The following is a 20,989-nucleotide window of genomic DNA, read 5'->3' as shown; positions in this document are numbered from 1 at the left end:
TGACACTTTGGGCACATCCATGTTGTTTTCTTGCTATTAAAAACAACCATCTTGGGCGATAGAAGATTACTCCTCAAGCAAGGGAACATATTTATAAGGCTTTGCACAATCAGTGAACACTGATTTTGATTGTAATTTTCAGGCACTATGGAAGGAGACATCCCTAAGTCCTTTACAAAGGAAAGACTGTCGGGTTTGGAATGTCAGGACAACTCTGAGGTTTTGTGCACTAAACGGAGCAATGGTGTGTAGGTTCCAAAGTATATTTGTAAAATAAAAGCCATTCCTTTACACACAAGTGGAGCTTTCAAACTTGAACTTTTATGTAAAAATAATCATGGAAATTTGAAAAAAAAAAAAAGAGAGACCGTTACTGTTTAGGTACAGAAAGAATTTTTAAAAAATTACTGGAGAGGTAATCCCTCTGTTAGAAAACAGATACATGGCCAGGCGCGGTGGCTCACGCCTGTAATCCCAGCACTTTGGGAGGTGGGCAGATTGCCTGAGCTCAGCAGCTCGAGACCACCCTCGGCAACATGGTGAAACCCTGTCTCTAATTAAAAAAAAAATACAGAAAATTAGCTGGGCGTAGTGGCACGTGCCTGTAATCCCATCTACTTGGGAGACTAAGGCACGAGAATTGGGAGGTGGAGGCTGCAGTGAGCCAAGATTGCACCACTGCACTCCAGCCTGGGTGACAGAGCAACACTCTGTCTCAAAAATAAAAAAAAAAATAAAAGAAAAAGAAAAAGAAAGAAAACAGATACAAGTGATGGTCTGGAACTTGGGCAAGCTTTGGACAAGAGTTGTTTTGCTAAAAATATTTTATCTCCCTTTGCCCCTTCATCCCTCCCTTACCTTATTGCCTGCCTTTTTCACTGTCACGTGCTGCCTTTTTTCTTCCTCCTGTCTCTCCCTTTTCTCTTTTCCTTTCCATTATTCTCACTTTTATTTTGCATCCTCTTTTTTTTTGTTACAATTGATTCTCATCCTCTACCCTCACAGAAAGTGAACTGCAATTCCATTTTCATTTATAACGTTGGTTTTCCTGCTGCTAGTTCAAAGATTGATATCTACAATTACTTAGTTTGTAAAATTATAAAATTTAGGTTACGTTTTTGCGTAAAGTTGTGTGACCATTGGTGAATTTTTTAAAAGAAAGCAATTGAACCTTGATTAAGCTTTTTAAAAGGAATGCAGAATACTCATTGAGTTATCCTCTTCCCTGGACCTGAATGAAATTGTTGTTGGTGAAAGTCAACTAGAAGTTTGTGGCTTTGGGTTACCCTCTCGCTTCTTATTCTGGACACAGGAGGAAGACATTCCGGTTGAAACACTTGTGTTTCCTCTAACTTTAGACATGTTTGAAGTTGAATAGAATGACCAGTAGTCAGGATGTTGCTACTCTGTGTGTGTGTGTGTCTGTGTGTGTCTGTGTTTGAGACAAAGTCTAGCTTTGTCGCCCAGGCTGGAGTGCAGTGGCACGATCTTGGCTCACTGCAACCTCTACCTCCCAGGTTCAAGCGATTCTCCTGCCTCAGCCTCCCGAGTAGCTGGGACTATGGGCATGTACCACCACGCCCAGTTAATTTTTGTATTTTTAGTAGAGACGGGGTTTCACAATGTTGGCTGGGCTGGTCTCGAACTCTTGATCTCAAGTAATCCGCCAGCCTCAGCCACCCAAAGTGCTGGGATTATAGGTGTGAGCCAACGTGCCTGGCCATGTGTGTTTTTATCTTTAAATTTTATTTTAATTGATGGATAGTATAGAAAGATGAGTTCTTCAGCCTATCTCTTGGCACTGTTGGACAGACTGAAGGAGATTGTGCCTGTGTATTAGCTTTCGGCTAGTAGTGAATACATTGTTGTTACTGTGTAAATTACTTTTACTAGCTTCTGGTGGCCAAGCAGATAAAAATTAGAATTTTTTTCTGAAATTTTCACATATCTTGAAAAATTAAATATTTTTCACCTAAAAACATTTTTATAATTTTTCCCTAGAATAAAGAATCTAAAGTGAACACAGAACATTTTTTAACAAGATAACTATGTTTTTCTTTCTATCTTTCTTAATTCGCATTCTGTAATACATTTGTTTCTCAAACAAATAAGAAAATGATAATATATTCAACAATGACTTGTGCTTTCTTTCAGAAGTGTGTTAGTAAATGTTTACAGGGAAAAAAACAGTTTCATGAACTTGCTTTTTTTTCTCCTCCCTTGTTCTTACTTCGGTGTGGTGTGAACTGGATGCCCCTACATATTTTCGAGACTTTATTCTGCTGCTGCTGTTAACTTAGCATCTAGTTAGGCAGCATTAAATTTGTGAGTTCCTGTGTCTCAGGTTCTGTATTTCACATACATTGTGGATTAAGTAAACTTTGGTCGAATGGCCTGAGAACTTAACTACATTTCTGCATTCTTTCTCAATACCAATATTTCTGTGAGAGATTTTGGACAACCGACTTAACATAAGTTGTTCATGTTGGCAACTGCCAGTATTAATGTAAGAAGTATTAAATAAGATACTTATGTTTATGTACGTTCCTAAGCCATAGCAGCTTCATAGAAGAAGGAAAAAATAGAGAAAAACAAAATATTTTAATTCTTGGCTTAAATAGAATTATGCATTTGTGTTTGGGTGTGTGCCTATGCATGGATTTGGTATGTACATACACACATGTCATATATATGTATATATCCATATTTTTATATGTTTATAAGAATAGCTAGTGATATTCTGTTCAAATATTTTGTTGGAGTTAGTCATAATTAATAATTTAAGAGCACACATTCCCCCCTACATGTACACAAAAGAAAAAGAAAAATTCTTTTGTTTGAGTAGATAATGGAAGCTCAATTTGTGTTTTCAATTCTTTAGGATCAGTATTTTTTCATATGTTTTTGAAATTAAAAGCTGGAATTGATTGATTGAGACAGAGTCTCGCTTTGTCGCCCAGGCTGGAGCGAAGTGGCGCAATCTCAGCTCACTGCAACCTCTGCCTCCCGGGTTCAAGTGATTCTCCTGCCTCAGCCTCCTGAGTAAGTAGCTGGGATTACAGGTGCATGCTACCACACCCAGCTAATTTTTGTATTTTAAAATACAAAATTTCACATGGATAACTGAGATTCACCACGTTGGCCAGACTGGTCTCAAACTCCTGACCTCAAGTGATTGACCTGTCTCAGCTTCCCTAAGTGCTGGGATTACAGCCCGGCCAAAGCTGGAAATTACTTCAGTTATGTAACCTAGTATCGTTACAGATTTGGAAACTGAGGCAGAGAACTTTTAAGACTTAACTAAAATCACGTAGTTAGTAACACACTCTTCATTGCTAATGTGTCAGTCTTTAAGATACTATTTACTAGGTTTTATTCCTTTAGAGTTCAACAAGTATTATATAACAGTATTCTGAATTTTTTCTTTTCATCGAAAATTAGGCCAGGCATAGTGGCTCATGCCTTTAATTCCCGCATTTTGGAAGGTGGCGAGGTGGGCAGATCACTTGAGCCCAGGAGTTCAAGAGCAGCGTGGGCAACATGGCAAAAGGCTGGTTCTACTAAAAATAAAAATACAAAAATTAGCTGGGTGTGGTGACATGTGCCTGTAGTCGCAGCTATTCTGAAGGCTGAGGCGGGAGGATCACTTGAGACCAGAGGCAGAGGTTGTGGTGAGTCGATATCACAGTACCACACCACTGAACTCCAGCCTGGGTGACACAGTGAGACTTAAAAAAATAGAAAAATAAAAAAATTAACTCTTTACTCCTTGTTTTGTATAATCCAAGGGGACATAAATAAAGGATGTAAGTATCAGTTAGACCTCAGTAAAGGTGGGGAAAAGGTGAAGAAACATGCGAGGAGGCTACATTTTTAGGCACTGTAGTAGTTGTCTTGGCAGGTTTCCCTATGAAAATAGCAGATCTTCCTGCACCGTGTGTGAAATGTGCTAACTTGATGCTAAGAAATGGAATATTGTGGTCTTGCTTTTATTTTTTCCCTTCTACTTTTCTAGTGTCAGGTAGTTTAGAATTTAGGTGTTGTTCAAATGCTGATTCTTAAACTTTTAAGTATCAGAAATATTCCCATCTAATAATCTGTTTCAAAACTGCCATTATAGACAACTGAATAATGGAATTGCCCAAGAACATAAAAGTGTAAATCTTTAATGTTCATCGAGTGCCAGTGGAGAGCTTCAAGGAGCATATACACAGACCAACTCCCCTTGAAATCAATGTTATATAAACCATCTTTAAGTGCCTTTTTGGGTATGGTACTGTGTTTGCATCTTAAAAGAAGTGAGCTAAATAGATAGGGTCTTTGCCCTCTAGGAGTTTATAATCAAAAACAGATAATATAACTGACATCTGTTATTGTATTAAAGTCCTACAAGTAAACATCGATTAGATCCAGAAATAAACTTTTGATATCAAAGACAAGTAAAATACTTTTTGCTTGCCTGATTAAATAAGTAAACACACATCTTCATGCCTACGCTTGAGACTTTCTATGAGAGTTGTATAATGACTAAACTAAAATAATCATGACACCAGGATACTCCTTTAGATGGTTATTTTTTTTAGGGATTTTAAAAGAGTGCTGGCATTAATGAGATGTCACTGATGGTGTATTATAAGTGGGTCTGGATTCAGAGATATTTTTGTCTTTCTGGCTAGGAAATTGGGATGAGATTAATTTTCCTCCATCTCTGGAATTTCTTTGTTTCTAACTATTCAATGGTAGTACTTGGTGTTGTAAACCAGCATTCTAGAGGACAGTTTAAAAATGTTATCCAGACCCTCACTGTGATTAGAAATCATATTTTTAAAAAATTAGCTGTCCCCTAAGCCTCTGGGAACTGCATTAAAACAAAGATGAGGATATAAAATTGATGCTGTAATGAGATTAACTTATATATCTAAAAGGCTTTGAGTGGAATATTAGTCTGAAAAGGCAGGTTCAGAACTTTGGAATGAACAGTTCTAGTTGTACGTTTGAGTAAAGCTATACCAACTAAAATTAAATGTAAAATGTTGGCAAGAGAGATAGGTATTGAGTTTGATAAAATATTTTCTTTCTGCATGCTTTAATTTTAGTGCAAGGTATTATAACAGTCACTTCATTTTTTAAGTGTAGGGGAACTAAAACAGCAACATTGGGGAGACTAAACATGAACCCATCTCAAAGTTCAACACATTAAAAAAATGGCTGTCCCTACTGCAGTGTAGGTGTCTGGCTGTGTAAATTAAAGCATGTGGATGCAGAAATTAATTAGAACAGTCAAAGATATAAATCACACTTATTTGGTACACTGATGAAATGAGCATTGTTTATAAGATTATCTTGTTATTTAATCTCTTCTGTATAAACCTGGCTGGTTAGCCTTATGAAGTAATAATACAATTAATGTGATGTGATGAAGGTATACTTTTGCTCAGTACAGGCCTGATCCTGCAGATCTTTCTTGACTGGGACTTGTGTATATAGAAGACCATAAGAACTGGAAATTTTAATTAGCAAGAATGCCTCCACCTCTCAGTTGTGGGTTTTTTTTTTTTTTTTTTTTTAATCTCAGAATGTTCCCTGGGATTTTTATTCTTTTTGAACCATTCATCTACTCATTCCGGAAGAATGAACTGCTTTCAGATGTTATTTCCTCAAAACTGTGCAAAGTTCATTATAAGAGCTACCTGCTGTCCTCCAGCTATATTGTGCTATGCTACTGGGTCTCAAATAAAGAGAAAGTTTTACTTATAAATGAAGCCATTAGGAATTTCTTGAATAAACATATCTTTGATATGCGAAGGAATTTTGTTTCTAATTATTAGTCATATAAGTCTATGTACATAATACATGCAAGCATCATTCGTTATCTTTTATATGAGAATGCACTCCCGTCACCTAAAGAGCAGAAAACAGATACACTAAAATAAAACAAAATAAAAAACCCCCAAAAATCTAAACAGGGATTCCAGCTCGTAGGAAAATTGTCAGTGTCATTATTTACTGTTTAATTCAGAACTTTTGGTTAATGTTGTTTACCCTGCTTTCTTTCCCTGTCTGTATTCCTTTGACTCCGTGAAGCTGGTTTCTTTATGTCCCCAAATGAGAACTTTGTTTTTGGAAAGTAAAAGATGTAGATTTTATTCACCTTGCTCTTAGATAGATTCACTACTCCATGATGTTCTCTTATTTAACAGAATTTGGTGACAGTGTCCAATAACGTAACTAATAAATTGTGGGAAAAAAATTGTCACATGTAATCTCTCTTGTAAAACCTTTTATGAATGGAGCCTGATGGCTGAAGTTTGTTGTTCCTACTTAATCTCATAAAGAGAATGGATTTAGAATAATGTTCTTTTAGGATTAGGCATAGGGTGATTAGGAGTGTGATATGATGAAATTGTAATTGTGATTTCATTTTGTCCTGAACAGTTAGGACTTTTTGCTCTGGATTGGTCTATAGTTGATGTTAAACATTTTCAATGTGACCTGTCAGATATTTGGATGTATTATTTTAAAGATCTTTTGTCTCATCTTCATAGGAGTGCCCCAGATCTCCCTGTTTCACCTGTGATTATCTATGATGCCATAGCAACACCCCTGGCTGTTAGCAGAGTATGTATTATTTCTGTGGTTTTGTGAATCAGTAACCACTAAAAGATTTGTGACCAATCACCCATGAATGATTTGTTCAGAGTTTGCTTAATGAGAGAAACTGTGGCGTAAGACAGCCTCACAATGTATGTACAGATATATTTTCACTGTTACACTTGGCTCCGTTCTAGATTATGCAACTTGGATTTTCAGTCATTGTTGAGCTATGTAGATATATTTGATGGAGTTTGGGTCTGTTTTCTGTAAGCCTTTCAGAACAGTACTTGTCAAACCAGTATTAAAACTGGGATCTGCTGACTGGAGCTCAGGCATATGGTGAAACAAGATGCCTTCTGGGTTGAAGATGTGACTAACGGTGGGCCAACTGCTCTCCTTTACTTGCCGACCAGAGCCTGCTTCTCAAATCTAATGGGAGGCAGGCTTCAATGAGCTGAGTAAACAGTATGAGCTCCATGTCCAGTTTCTATTTTGGAAGTAATGCATAGGACCAGAGCTGATATAGTCTAATTTTCTGTCAAACAGAACCCCTGATGGTAAAGGTAAAGGCTTATTTGGGGTAAAGGCACTGTACAGAGATTCTCTCCTGAGTTTCGCTTTTCCCTGGGCTGCCTGTTCTTTTGGATGTGAAAGGCTAGATGTCTTCTCCAGCCTTTCTGCACTTCCCTAGTTCTTTTCGTTTTCCACTTATCCTTTCCTTTTTGCTGTTATTTCAGTGCTTCACCTTTTCCTTCATTTTGATACAATCACATATTATTTTATCCATACATTTTAGGATGTCTTTTAGGAGGAGCTGATATAATGTGGGCTCTTCTGTAAACAGTTGAGACAGTGACTTGCATGAAGGCATTTTGTTTAGGGAGGATCCTAGAGTAGAAATGAAGGACCAGGGAAAACCAACACAAAGATGAATCACTGAGATGATCAGTGCCCCATTGGCTCTCATTTCCATTGATCCGTATGGCCGTCTGAGCATGAACTTCCCACACTTTTGGCTTGTGCATGTGCATCTTCAAGTTGTCAGGAAGCATGACTCAAGTGGGGCAAGCTCAGGGGAAGGTGCTAATTAGCCATCAACGGGGGAAGTTGGTTCATGCGGCTAGAACAAGAGACGGCTAGAACAAGAGACGTGACAGAGAGGATTTTTAAGTGGTCCAAGGAACCCATACATGGTTTTTGGTTTTGCTCTAAAAGCATAGAGAGCTCTGGAGTATTTGATGTTCTGAATTTTTCTTTTCTTGCATTTGTTGTAGTATACTTCTCAGGTGAGTTCAGGTATACCTTTACCATCACTTTGTTATTTGAAGGGATTGTTTGCATTTCCTTCAATAATTTTGTCTTACCTCTTGGAACATTTGGTTGTTCACCATTAGGACCAGAATGATCTAGAATAGGCAGTGCATTTCCCTTTTATTGACACAAGTCTACTGCTTTATCCACACTAAAGCATAAAACATTTATATCCTATGTCCTTGATTTTGGAGTGGGACAAAGTTGTCAGCTATTCAGCCACTCTTAACATTCTTCTTAAATTGGCTGGATACAATGGCTCATGCTGGTAATCCCAGCACTTTGGGAGGCAGAGGTGGGAAGATGACTTGAGCCCAGAAGTTCAAGGTAACAGTGAACTATGATTGCGCTCTGCATTCCAGCCTGGGCAACAGAGCGAGACCTTGTCTCTAATATATTTTACTTATATTTATATACTATATATATTCTAAATTGAGTTATTTAGCAAAATTCTGCCACAAGGTAATTTGGCTCTTTTCAGATGTTCAAAAGTAGACCCAAATCTTTACTGGGAGTTTCCAATGGTCCTAGGAACCCCAATAGGTATAGTTAATACTTCTATCAAACCGTGGCATATGATAGATTAGTGAAGATTTAGAGAAGAGTGTAAGGAAAAAGTAAAAGTAGTACCCAGTGGGATCGAAGCATTATGCATGCTTTCAGTACTTATTTGATAGAATAATCTGTTTCAGAAACCAACTTCTAACAAAAGCAGTTGAATTACACAATTATTATATGTTTTTAAATTGTAGTTACATGTTTTTATTGGAGTCATGGTCCACAAATTATAAGGTTAGCTATTATCATGGATCACGCAGAGGAGATGAAACCACATCAAAGTTTCCTACCATCCACTCTAAGCTGCAGTTAAAGTTTCTAACACGTTTTGCTTCTTATAAGTGGATGAGCTGATCTTGATTTCTTTTTTTGTGGTATCTGATTTCTTTTCTTTCTTTTTGTTTCTGTTTAAAGAAATGTGTACTGCTTATAGAAATGATAATTTAAGCAGGTAGAGAAGAAGTTCTCTATTTGTACAGGTAGATGGAAGGAACATCTTGCAAATGCATGACATAGTATCTCACATACTTTAATTCCCTCAATAAATTATTATATTTTAAAGGTAAAAGACCAGGACAGAGAAACAACAGAGGGGCTGATTCTACTAAGAATTTGTAACTGTTGTAATACTCTCAATCAACTGGGAGTCGCTGTCTAGTGAGATGTACATCTGATTTGCTCTTTTGCTCCAATTCAGAATAGCCAGTACTGTTTCAATAAAGGAAAATTTTAGTTTACTCTGCTAAACATTTATCTTGATCTGAGGGAGTTGGATAGTTGGATTATTTGAGGTTAACATACCTTAGCACCTTTAGGGCAAAATGTAACCTAGGGGTGTGATAGAATATGAGATCTAGAGGATAAGGAGTTTTAGATTCTAAGGAAAATTACTCCCTTAGTGGGCTCTTCAGGAACAATTTTCTATCTTGTGGTTAGTCACTTTCAATATATGGCAATTGCTTTCCATTATATTCTCAGGCTCCAATCAATATGTACAATATTATGCAACTTATAGTTACATTATAACCAAAATATGTCAAATGTGGTTTCTGAGTGGCTGATTTACAGTAAGTCTTCCTCTGTCCCCAAAGTGGGTATTATGACTAATTCAAACTTTCATACACGAAAGCAATTTTTTTCATATGAAAATCGTGTGTCTTGGGGGGTGGGGTCTGTAGAGAAAGAAGGAACAGTAAAGCACTGCGTCAACTTACTCACATACAGATTGATCCATTGTCATCTCCTTTGCATCTCATGGATTGTTGTGAATTATTTGCTCACCCTGGGAGAGACGTGCTCTGAATTATAATAATTTAAAATCTGTGAATCTATTAAAACCATATTTGTAGCTCTAAAAAAATTGATATTCACTGGGCAGTTTGCCCAACAAGAGAAAGTCAAAGAGATTACACACTTACCCTAAGTAACAGCAACCACCCTGCCAATTCTTCCTTTGAAAGAATACAGCAGACCCACATTATACATCTGTGGATAAGGGGAGACAAGAAAAGAACTCAATATATCAAAATCAGAAAGTAAATTCCACAATAGTGGCTACAATAATGTTTCAGGATGGTATTTTAGCATAGGCCTAGTCATTGAACTGATCATAGCTTAGAGGGGTTTAAAATTGTTTAAAGTACATCCTGACGTTGTTAAGTATGTTTACAACTCTCACTTGAAATCAGAATATTCACTCATGTATGGTATACCCTGAGATCACATCGGAGAATGACAATGACTGCATTGTTTGGTGGAAAAAGTGAGGCCCAGAGTGTCACAATGGCACACTGTGGTCACACATGGTCTTCTGATTTCTCATCTAAAGGTCTTTTCATTGGATACTTAATTAACACATCGAGCTCCCACGGTGTGCCAGGGGCTGGCAGTGTAAAGATGCGTAAGAAGAAGCTAGGCGCAGTGGCTTGTGACTACAGTCTCAGCTACTCAGGAGGCTGAGGCAGGAGGATCTCTTCCAGATGAGCCTGGGCAACACAGTGAGGTCTCCTTTCTTTAGAAGAAAAACAAGGTGCATAACAATAAGCTGGTGTTTCCATGGGAGCTTTGCTAAACGTGATGTTCCCGAAGGACAGGTTTGGTCCTGTTTATCTATCAGGTCTCAGCACTTACCATTGTGCCTGGCACTTAGTAGGAACGTACCTAATAATTGCTTGATGTGATAAATGGCAGTCTTTGTGCCATGGAATCACAGAGAACAGGAAAACCACAGAAGAATTTAAAAAGGGGATGGAGTTTTAATTGAGTTCTTGAATAGTGTTTTGGGGTGCAAATAGAGTAGAGAATAGGCAAGCCCACCTAGAAGATGCTCTCCTTGAGGGCAAGAATAAAGTTGTGTTGATCTTTGTATATCCTGGTATCTAGCATAGTGCCCCATACATAGTAGGTCCTCAAAACATATGCTATATTGTTTTCTCTGTATGAACTTGAACTATACCTTTCTTAACTTTCATATTACGAATGTGGTAAATGTCTTGGTTTCAAAACATTTCTTGTTTGATTATATCTAAATAATTTATGCTAGAGGGAAAACAAAATGCTGTCAAAAGACTATCTCATTTAATGTAATTATGTCAGTAAGAAGTTGAAAGTATTATTTGCTCAGATAATCCTCACTTTCTGATAATTGGAAATCTACTTTCTTGGTCTGTTGAGGATGACCACCTCAAATTACTACATTTGGCAGTAAGTAGAGAGTCCCACTGTTAATTTTCAATTAACTACAACGTTGATTATCTTGTCAGTAACAATACTTTAGTTGTTTTTACTACCTAATCTCAGTTGAGGAGAGCGTGGAACCAACAAGAGCTTGATTGTGGATTTTATTCTTGTATAGGCCGGTTAGATTCGCAAAAGGAAAAACTCCTTGAGTAAACGTAGACAGCACTCTAAATGTTGGTTAGCTGTTAAATAAATAGATGCTATTATTACAAAAGAGGACGTGGCTAAAGAAGGTAGATCATTGCATCTCATTACCATTTGGATAAACAACCAAAGCATGTATTCTAGTGACAGTGCTTTTGTAACATCTGTGTGTGTGTGTGCGTGTGTGTGTGTGTGTGAGAGTGATGTGTGCTTTTCTGAAATTAGTATTTAGGTTTTTAGTGGAAATAGGAAGCCTACAGTGTTCTTTATTGGTTTTACATTTTTTTCAGAGTGTAGTATCACTCTAGTACTAGTTCATAGAGTTCATAAATATTTGAATATATATGTGAATTTTTAAACTGTAGACTCAAGCAGAAAAAAATCAAAATATATCAGGCAAGTAAAATGTTCAGGCTGAATAATGCTAATTACATTTAAGTGAATTAGCACTTCCTCAAAACATGAAAAATTTGTTCAGAATATATTGCTTCAAAATGTGTGTGCATCTGGCTTTGTATAGATTAGTGTAGGTTACATTTCAGATGGGCGGCAAAACAGATATATTTGCTGTTTAGACACCATGTTTAAACCAGGAAAACAGATCTACTGGATGTGTATTGAGGTGTTTAGGTCCAGAATCACCCAATGAGTCTCAGTAATGAAAGCTGACCTATGGTTTCTTGAAAGATGTTTTTACTTAATTGCCAAGATAGCTTAGATGTTATTTACTGTGTTGTCAGTTGCATTGTAGCATTTAGATAATTGATAGTATTGGTCAGTAACCTTTCTGTGCATGTGTTTTTAAGCTGTTGTTTCTCTCTTTTAATGAAGCATGTTAAATATCTTTAATGCCACCTACCTGCTTTATTGGAGGATTCATGATGTTGAGAAAAACCAAATACAATTTCTATATAGAGTTATAGAAGAGAACATTTGCAGCCGACATGGCAGAGATCAAGGGAATGCCAACGTTACCAGAGTGAAGAAAACAGAGAATTGAAGATGAGACCAAAATCAGATAGATAGAGATGCCCTCTGGCAAACTATAGCTCTGGAGGAAAGTATGTTAGAAGGTAGCTCTTCATAGAAAAAAAATGTACTTTATGGGAAAAATATTCTAAAAAACCCATGTGATCTCCTGTTTATTGAAATATGAATTCAAATTTTATACAAGAAATAACTCATTGAAAGGAGTTGTCAATGAAGTAGTTATTAAAATTACTGTGTTTTAATAGATAAATATATGCATTGAAATGGCACAAGGAAAAAAATGGTGATAATTTACCAGATACAATTTTAAAGATGGTTTCTTTAATATTTTTAATCCTAGAAATCCTTATTGTAAGTATGACTGAAAAACTAATCATGGCAATATGTGATTTTTCAGTTAGTTACTGATGATTTACTAGGAAAAGTTCAACAGGTAGGGAGTATTTGTTTACAGATTGTTTAGCATTATAATATTTAAAAAATCAAATACCTACTTACTAAGGATCATGTTTGTAATGATCCTAACTCCAGTGTGCCTAGATCTGTGAAGCTCCAGGGCTTGGTTTCAGAGGAAATAAATTTTGTTCTGATTAGAAAATTAACTTGCATTATGCATTTTCATATCTCTAAATCAGTCATGACTATAAATTCATGATGCTAGTCAAATATTAAACACACTTTCATGCTTAGTAGCATAAAATAGTGTCAAATGGTAAAATAAGATGGTAAGAACTATTCAACCTCAAAGAATTTACAGGTCTAGTTTAGGAAATTTGCTATGATTTCTTTCTTTTTCTTTTTTTTTTTTTTTTTGAGATAGAGGTTCACTCTTGTTGCCCAGGCTGGAGTGCAATGGTACGATCTCAGCTCACTGCAACCTCCGCCTCTCGGGTTCAAGCAATTCTCCTGCCTCAGCCTCTGGAGTAGCTGGGATTACAGGCATGCACCACCATGCCTGTCTAGTTTTTTGTATTTTTAATAGAGATGGGGTTTCACCATGTTTTTTAGGCTGGTCTCAAACTCCTGACCTCACGTGATCCACTCATCTTGGACTTCCAAAGTGCTGGGATTGCAGACGAGAGCCACTGCGCCCGGCTGAAAGTTGCTGTGATTTCTAAGGTACTTCCTTAATTTATAAGGAAGTTACAGGTCTAGTTTGGGATAGTTGCTGTGATATCTAAGGCACTTCCCTGCTTCTACCATGAAGCATTGGGCTGATGCTGCCTATACCCTGCCTATTCTGAATGTAAGATTCACAGTATTCTGAATCTAAGAATAGGCAGGGTGTAGGCAGCATCAGCACAAACCTTCATGGTATAGGTGAAGCATTCTGCTGCTCACATTTCATGTGGACATGAACTCTGAGAGTTCATCCCAGAGCAGAACAGTGTTTTCAGCTGAAGACAACAAAGCTTTCTCCTTACTGGGTCTGTTGTAGATCCCCTGGTTTGGTTTTGTTTTTGTTTTTGTTTTCCTTTTTTCTTTTCTGAATGCCCTTATTGCCCCTGCTTTTATTTTCCTTTCATTTTTATGAATCTGTCATTGATGAGCATCCTATCCAACACTAGACCAGATTAGGATACAGGCAGTTTACAGGAATTTTTACCACATAGAAACCCTAAAGGTATAGTTGCTTCCTACAAGGCCAGAAATTCTCTTCAGTGTCCCTAGACAGTCTCAGCTAAAAGGAGAGAGGCCTTGAGCAAAAACTTGGTATAGGTTTATGAGTCAAGACCATGGTTGGATGCAATTGTAGTGGAATTTCTCTGGATAGGAAAGTTCTGGCTCCCTGAACTTGTGGTTGGGAGGGGTAGTGACAGTCAGACATTCTGGGCAAAGTGCAGCATTAGGGAAGAATTAGCATGCTTCTGAGCAACAAAATGTGTAGATGCCAGCCAGGGAAGGACTCGCGTGGAAAGGAGGGACAACATTGGGACTCTGGAGTATGTTTTGGAAATCAATAACAGGGAGCATTCTCTATCAAATTCGGTGTTTGAGATGAAGTGAATACTGATGTCACAAGTCCAGAGTGTCTTTTTCTTGTCATGGTATTTCTGTTTACTTTGGGAAACAGGAGGAATAAAGGCTTATTATTTCAAGAAGCAGGATAAAGGTGGAATTCAGGATTAATGGAGGGTTTGGTTTTCATAACTAATCTCTAATAATGATGGCAAGCTAGTTGGGTTAGCCCTTTTCTTGCGAGGGGCTTACCTCCTCCCTTGTTTCGTACCATACGTTTAATATAGCTGGACTTTATAGGTAGACTCAAGGCAAGTTTCTATAGATTTAACAGTACATTTACTCAAAGAGGAAATTACTTATTAAGGCAAAGGTTTATTTGGAAAATCTGTTTTCATGTGTCTCCTTTCAGATTTTTTCTTTCTTACTAAGTAAGGAAACAATATTCACACCTGACTCTTTAAAATTTTGTTTGGTGAATTAGATATCCCAGCAGGCACATTTGAATTGATGCTATTGGACATGATTACTCTTTTTGAGATTTTTGAAATACTCTTTTGTGTTTTTTTTAAACCTGTGTAAAGTCAACAGAATGCAGTTACAGAAATACATGATTATAGAGCAAATATTCTAAGAACTAGAATATTAGTATCAAGAATATCATCATATTAGAGATCATGAAGTTCGGTTCCTTCTTTTTATAGTATAGTCTGGAGTCACAGAACTGGAATACATAACCTTCTTGGTAAATTAGAAAGAACCCATATTTGTGTTAGTTTGAAAACAGAGTAGGCCAGGCATTGTAGCTTATGCCTGTAATCCCAGCACTTTAGGAGGCTGAGGCCAGTGGATCATGAGGTTAGGAGTTTAAGACCAGCCCCAACATGGTGAAACCCTGTCTCTACTAAAAATACAAAAATTAGCCAAGCGTGGTGGCAGGAGCCTGTAATCCCAGCTACTTGGGAGGCTGAGGCAGGAGAATGGCTTGAACCTGGGAGGTGGAGGCTGCAGTGAGCCGGGATTGCGCCCCTGCACTCTAGCCTGGGCGACAGGGCAAGACTCTGTCTCAAAAAAGGAGAAAACAGAGTGGAGTGCCTATGGATCACTGGAATTGAGTGAGTGAGTGGAGGAGGTGTTAGGGATGTTATTGATGAAATCACTTAGCTTTATACTGAAGCAGATGAGATAATCAGAAAGGGTGTAACCAGAATAGAATGTAATCTCGAGAGCAGATCGTGAGCTTTCCTTTTTATATCCCTACTATTGTTTAAGGCACTTACTGCATGTAGTAGCAACTTTAAAAGCATTTGTTTAAAATTATAATTAAAAAACATTGATTTAGTAACCTTTTAAGAATAATGTTTCTAGAGAAGGAAGCAGTAGCAAGTTCTCCCTGATTTTATGCCATCAAATATTCATTCCTTTCTGTTTTAGGTAGGATATTTTCTCGTTTGTTTTTTGTTTTGTTTCGTTTTGTTTTGTTTTGTTTCGTTTCGTTTCGTTTCATTTCATTTGATTTTATTTTTTGAGACAGAGTCTTACTCTGTCACCCAGGCTGGAGTGCAGTGGCATGATCTCAGCTCACTTGCAATCTCCACCTCCTGGGTTTAAATGATTCTCCCGCCTCAGCCTTCCGAGTAGCTGGGACTACAGGCATGCACCACCATGTTTAGTTAATTTTTGTGTATTTAGTAGAGACAGGGTTTCACCCTGTTGGCCAGGCTGGTCTTGAACTCTTGACCTCAGGTGATCTGCCTGCCTCCGTCTCCCAGTGTGCTGGAATTACAGACATGAGCCACTGCACTCGGCCTGGGTATTTTCTCTTGTGTTGAGTTAAAATCTGGCCGATTACTTTTGAGCATGCCGCATTGTAATCAGTATTTATTTTAAGGTATGACTCCTAGAATTTAAATAAAGTGTTGGCGATGTGGTGTAATTAGAATGAGACCTTGCCCTGTTGTACACTTTATAGGTTTGTTGTGTTTACTTTTTTGAGCCATATGCTCTAGAATGTTTTAAATATGTAGCATCACAATGTCTACCATTTAGAGGACCAGAATATCTATTTTGAGTACACAAAGTAGACTCATGAACTAATATGTGAATGTTTTCCCCTCTGAAGGAGAAATATTGGGAGTTTAATAGCTTGAGTAGAAATTTCCTTTTGAATGGTTAATCAAATTGGTATCACCGTGTAAGGTCCTAAATCCCAATCTGTTTTTCTAGGGAAACATGTTGGCAGCTCTTCAAAATAACTAGCGGTTTAAAGACAATTGTTAGTGTGATTTTCTACACACTTAAAGCTTAGACCTGCTCTGTTACTTGTCTTTGATGCTAAGGAGTTGTCTAAGTAGTTGAGTTAAATAATTTCAGATTAGTTTTATTCATTAAATGTTTTGGTTTTATTTTTAAAAACCTCTTAATATTTAATTCTGTAGTAGACATTTACAAAATAATTTTTCTTATGTGTATTTACATGGACATTAAAAACATCTTGAGAAATTAATTTTATTTATTGATGTTTTTAAGTTCAGGAATGCTCTCACAACAAATGACACACACACAACACATAAGTCTTTAGAAATAGACATGAAAATAAGATCATTAGATGTTCATGGCTGCTTTAGTAGGAGTCTCCAAAGCAATAGAAATATTGATATATTGAAACTCTGATGGAGGGAATTCCTGAGTGCAGAGAGGAAACTGATAAGACTAAACTTTAATGGCCTCTGAAATTATGAGACAAAGGGCTCTAGAGTCTTCTATAATATGTACCCTAGCTTGGTTTTCATCTCTGGGGAACTAAAACACAGCTGTATAGTATACTGGTCACTTCCCCATATGCTATTGAAGTCAGTCTCCAGGTAAACATGTGATTTAGTTAAAAAGGGCAGGTGGTACCTGCTGTTTCATAAATGAGGAAACTAGTTGAGAGAGTTTATGTGGTTTATCCAAGTAAGTTCAAACAGTTAATAAAGACTAGCTATAGTAAGCTAAAACCTAGGGTTTTTTTGTTAGAAGATGAGTGTATTACCTATTGCATCTTGTTCTGATGATGATACAGGAATGAGGCAAGGGCTCACACCTTCTTTCTCTCTAGGAATGGAGAAAGGAACCACTAGGTTGTAAAATCAGTTTTACCATGTGACCTTGGGAAGGTTAATTACTTTTCTTGAGCCTCAGTTTCCTTACATTTAAAATAGGAATAATGGTATATACATTTTAGAATATTTAGGATTAAGTTAGATCATCTACAGTCATCCTTCAGTATCTATAGAGAATTGGTTCCAGGACCTCCCTCAAATACCAAAATTTGAGGACGGTTTAGTTCCTTATAAATGGCATTACTGTGCATGTAATCTATGTCCATCCTCCCGTACACTTGAAATCATCTCTAGATTACTTACAATACCTAATACAATATAAAATGTAAATACTATGTAAATAATTGGTATACTGTATTGATTTTTAAATTACTATTATTTTTATTGTTGTGTTGTTATTTTTATTTTTGTTTTTTTCCTGAATATTTTCAATCTACAGTTGGTTGAATTCATGGATGCAGAATGCGCAGATACAGAGGGCCGACTTTATAGCAGTCATATTGGCTGGCACATTCTGTGGAAACTTAGTTTTTCCCCCTTTTTGTCCTTTCTCTTTTTCTGCTATCCAATAAAGTTTGGCTTTGTAAAGGCAAATTATAGTCCATGCTAATGAATACCTTAGGCAGCTTATGTTCTGCTGAAGAGTAGGAGGTACACACATAAACAAGGAACTAATACAAAGTGATATGTATTAAGAGCTGGGGGACTACAGATAAGGAAGCAATAATGTTTTTCTATGGAGTAAGCATAGAAAGGAAGTGCTACTTGAGCTGGTCCTTGATGGTTAAAAGATGTGTAATATTCAAGGGAAAGTCCAAGACATTGCAGGCAAGGGATGTAAAGTGCTGAGTACATAGTACAGTTGGAGAACAGCTAATTATGGGGTCCCTAGTGTGGGTAAAACTTATTTGGGGGTGAGAAGTTAGATTTGTAAAATATTTTGCAGGGAATATTTGGCTAAATTCAAATATTAACTGAGCATATAATTCTGTTTCAGGCATCTGTTTGGTTGCTGAAGGTATAGTGATGACTATAACAAAGTCCTTTCCCTTGGAGATTATATTCTAGTGGAGAAGACAAATAGTAAACAACTGATAAAATAGGGAATATAATAAGGGCTATGAAGAAAAAAGCAGAGAATAAGGGGATGGGGAGTGAGGGTAGAGAAGAGCCTGTTATTTTACATGGTGTGACCAAGAAAGGTAACTCTGAGGAGATGACAGTTGAGCAGAGACCTAATAAAATGAGAGAGCAAGCCTTGCACAGATCAAGGGAAGAATATTCTAGCAGAGAGAACAACAATGACAAAGACCCTGATGCAGGAACAAGCTGGGTAATTTTTTTTTTTTTTTTTTGAGACGGTGTCTCGCTCTGTCGCCTGGCTGGAGTGCAGTGGCGCAATCTCACCTCACTTTAATTTCCACCTCCTGGCAAGCGATTCTCCTGGCTCAGCCTCCTGAGTAGCTGGGATTACAGGCATGCACCATCACACACACAGCTAATTTTTGTATTTTTAGTAGAGATGGGGTTTCACCATGTTGGCCAGGATGGTCTCAATCTCCTGACCTCCTGATCCACCCACCCCTGCCTCCCAAAGTGCTGGGATTACGCATGAGCCGCTGCGCCCGCCTCAAGCTTGGGATTTTGAGAAGCAGCGTGGCTGTCAGTGAACAGGGGTCCTGAAATTGCAGAAGGACACAATGAAACGGAGAGCCTTTTTACATGGCAGTACAATAGAATTTGGCTGTAATACTATTGTCAGGGCCCTCGGCATTAAGTCAGTCAGTGCATGTGTGTGCATTCATACGCCCCCTCTTCCGTCCATCTGCCATTTACTCACACCTATTCATCTATCCAGCCATTCAGCAAATGTTTATGGAGTACCTCTCTTAATTCATCCACCATTCTAGGACCTAGCTCTCAAATGCATTCGTGCTTAAGTTTAATCACATTCAAAGAAAGAGACAATTGTGATGATCAGTGGTTTGTGTATCAGCCTAATGTATTTTTCTGATCCTAGTTGATGATTTTAAGACAATGTAAACTGTCACCTTAAAATCCTCTGCTTCCTTCAGCCATTGCTTTTTAGAGGAAAAAGGGTGTAAGAGAAAACACTGGGTTGGGGGGGTGTCAGCATAAGAAAGAGTGCCTTCAACATCTGGGTAAAGAGAGTACTGGTTATTTGGTAGCCGGATTGTCTGTTCTGGGATAGTTGGTAAATTAGCTGTGTGGCAAAGTACAGTCTTTCCTTAAGAGACAGATCAAGTTGTTTATTGATGCTGGAGAGGAAAAGGGCTGGGCACATACTTGTAAGACCTATGATCTTTCCCAGAATTTGGAAGGATAAGAGAATTGTTAAGAATTTGACATTGGAAGTGTTCCCTCTAATTGTGGCTTAGACCATTTGATGGAAAAAAAAATATTAAGGAATCCAGGAGGTGATATGCTGAGCAATATGGGGGCTATTCCCGGTGAAAACAAGCATTTAGCCAAGCATTTGACCAAGGTAATGTGTGTTTTAGTTTCAGGTAGTGTAAACTGAGGTGGCTTTGTTTCACAGGGACATTTAGGAAAATTGACTAAAATATACCGGGCTACTTAAAGTTTTGTTTTCTTTTTTTCCCCTCTTACAGTACTCACCCGACTCCAGATACTCCCTTCGACCTTATAGCTGTCTGTTTCCATGTTTTGAGATTACTGCAAAAACACGTAATAACACATGTGAAAATTTTTGTTAATTTCTAAATAGTTTAACAATGAAAATGTTCACTCATTCTACATGTATTACTGATATGGAGAATTTCTAAATTGCTATACAGTTTTATTGCAATGCAGAGATGCCCCCATTCCCTTGCAAATTACTAAATTAGGATCTCCTTCTCCCTCTGAGTGCTCTGGATGCCATCGCTTCTCTTGCCCCAGAAATTCTGGCCTATTATTGAACTTCTGTTTATTCTACTTAGGAGATTGGTTCTTTTAAAAGTGTGTTATTGCATATGTTAAACATAAGAATTTTGGAAAATCACAGATTAAAAAAGCAGGAGCATCATCTTCAACCCTGACTGCCTGCCCTAAGACCAGCACACCTATGTATCCCAAGTAGCCCCACAAATTACGCTTCAGATGACATCATAGTATGATAGATAATATCGTTGATATGATGTAATGTCATTGATGCATTTGTGTATTTGTATGTCTGATGTTACGAACAGCCTTCTATCATCTTTAGAGTCTGTGCTTTATTCCATTATATGGATAAAACAGTTCTCCTAGAGTTTATTTCTAGTTCTTTCTTACTCTTAATACATGATAAGCCTCTCTCTGGTCCAAGCTCATTCCCTTTAGCCTGCTGATGGCCAAGTCACACCTCTGTTTCCATCTGGCAGTCCCTTTCTCTCAACTTCCATTCAGAACTCAGCCTTTAGAAAGAGGACATAAAAAATTTGTTTCCTCTTCTGCCTTAGCCTCCGACAGTCTAGCTTATGTTTCTTACCTTCTCCACAACAGCAGCTCTGGAGCACTCACCTCTCATCTGAAGCATGTTGTAGAAGCATTTCTGGTTTTTTACTTATTTCTCTGTGACATTTGAT

The 20,989-nt window shown here is 37.6% G+C and overlaps 1 protein-coding gene across 12 annotated transcripts in view; it reads left to right on the top strand.

The window, feature by feature from the left end:
• LOC105489077 (basonuclin zinc finger protein 2) overlaps window positions 1-20,989 on the top strand; it is a 448,875-nt gene that overhangs the window by 192,756 nt on the left and 235,130 nt on the right. Inside the window, exon 1 of one of the 12 annotated variants that reach the window (XM_071077827.1) lies at window positions 681-10,492. The exons of the other annotated variants lie outside the window; for them this stretch is intronic. The gene's annotated coding sequence lies outside the window, so the exon portion shown is untranslated. Of the gene's footprint in view, window positions 1-680; window positions 10,493-20,989 lie in introns of those variants that run through there. 12 annotated transcript variants of the gene reach the window in all.

This window comes from Macaca nemestrina, chromosome 14, assembly GCF_043159975.1.
Source record: "Macaca nemestrina isolate mMacNem1 chromosome 14, mMacNem.hap1, whole genome shotgun sequence".
Taxonomy (NCBI): Eukaryota; Metazoa; Chordata; class Mammalia; order Primates; family Cercopithecidae; genus Macaca; species Macaca nemestrina.
The sequence above is the reverse complement of the archived record's forward strand: the minus strand, read 5'-3'. Positions and strand labels throughout refer to the sequence as shown.